Raw genomic sequence first — 1401 nt, forward strand, 5'->3', positions numbered from 1 at the left:
TACACAGTAAGGGGGCACCTGCGTCAACCGCTATAAGTGGAACTCAAGCGCGTCACAATCGCCAACTGTGGATAAACGAGCAGCGCCATCGTGCGGCCGTTTTGTGCAACTGCGCCTCCAGTTGTCAGTAAAAGCGAAACAGAGAACGATTGTCTCTGACATAGAGGCCAAGAACGCGCCGGCTCGAGAAGCGCACTCGGTAATAAGGTCGTGGGTTAAATCAGCAAATACGCATTGAGGCAAATGTGGAACTAGTTCGTTCTTTTGTATTATGTATAAAACATAGAGGTGCGTATTTATTGTATAGGTAGCGTGGCCGAGTGGTCTAAGGCGCTGGATTTAGGCTCCAGTCATTTCGATGGCGTGGGTTCGAATCCCACCGCTGCCATATTGTTTTTTTTTTTTCTTTCTTCTTTTCCTACCCCACAAATAATATTTCCAGTTCCATTTTATTTTCTTTCACGTGAATACTGCACCTTCCTGTAACCAAATGCAAATCACAGCAAATGTATCATGTTTTTTTCCCCACAATGCAGCAGTTTCAGTTTTGCCAATATCCGGGTCCCTCACAGAGTCATTAGACATACCTCCCAACTGTCCCTTTTTCGGAGGGCCACTCCATCTTTTGACAGCTCAACCCGCAGTCCCTCATTTTTACTGGAAAGTCCCTCTTTTCTCTGCACTGAACAGCCAGAAAAAGAAACAAAGTTTCTCACTTAATTGGCTTTTAGCAGAGAGCCCAGAATAGCTAACAGGTGCAAATAAGATACTTTGTAACAATTTTGAGACACAAAAACACAGTTTAGATAAGGAGAAATATTTTCAAACTTTCATAACCTGCCAAATTTTGTAAAACAAACATGGTAATTAGGGGGTGTCAAAAAAATTGCTGCGCTACATGCGGAAAATTTTTTTTGTCCCTCTTTTTACTTCCAAAATGTTGGGAGGTATGATTAGAGAGGAGCCCTCAATTCCTGATTATTCCTCTTACTTTACTTGTCTATGGCCAGTAAACCAGTTAGCTCACATTCACAGCTGCCAGTTCCTATAGTCCAGGTGCAGTTACTCTCTGAGGAGATTTGGAAATCCTGGAGCTCTGTTTTGGCCTTCATTTTTTTTAAATAGTTTTTGATTTATTTGCCCTTTTCTTCTGACACTTTCCTTCTTTCAAATGGGGGGGTCACGGACCCCATCAAAAAACAAATGCTCTGTAAAGCTACAAATGTATTGTTATTGCTACTTTTTATTCCTCATCTTTCTATTCAGGCCTCTCCTATTCATATTCCAGTCTCTTATTCAAATCAGTGCATGGTTGCTAGGGGAATCCTAGCAACCAGATTGCTGAAACTGCAAACTAAAGAGCTGCTGTATAAAACAGCTAAATAACTAAAAAGAATCATA

The 1401-nt window shown here is 41.4% G+C and overlaps 1 non-coding gene across 1 annotated transcript; it reads left to right on the forward strand.

The window, feature by feature from the left end:
• The first annotated feature begins 306 nt into the window (after nucleotides 1-306).
• Nucleotides 307-388, forward strand: trnal-uag. The gene has a single exon. It is a non-coding gene; the product is annotated as a tRNA-Leu (tRNA).
• The last annotated feature ends 1013 nt before the right edge of the window (nucleotides 389-1401 follow it).

The sequence above is a fragment of the Xenopus laevis genome, chromosome 9_10S (genome assembly GCF_017654675.1).
Source record: "Xenopus laevis strain J_2021 chromosome 9_10S, Xenopus_laevis_v10.1, whole genome shotgun sequence".
Lineage (NCBI taxonomy): Eukaryota > Metazoa > Chordata > Amphibia > Anura > Pipidae > Xenopus > Xenopus laevis.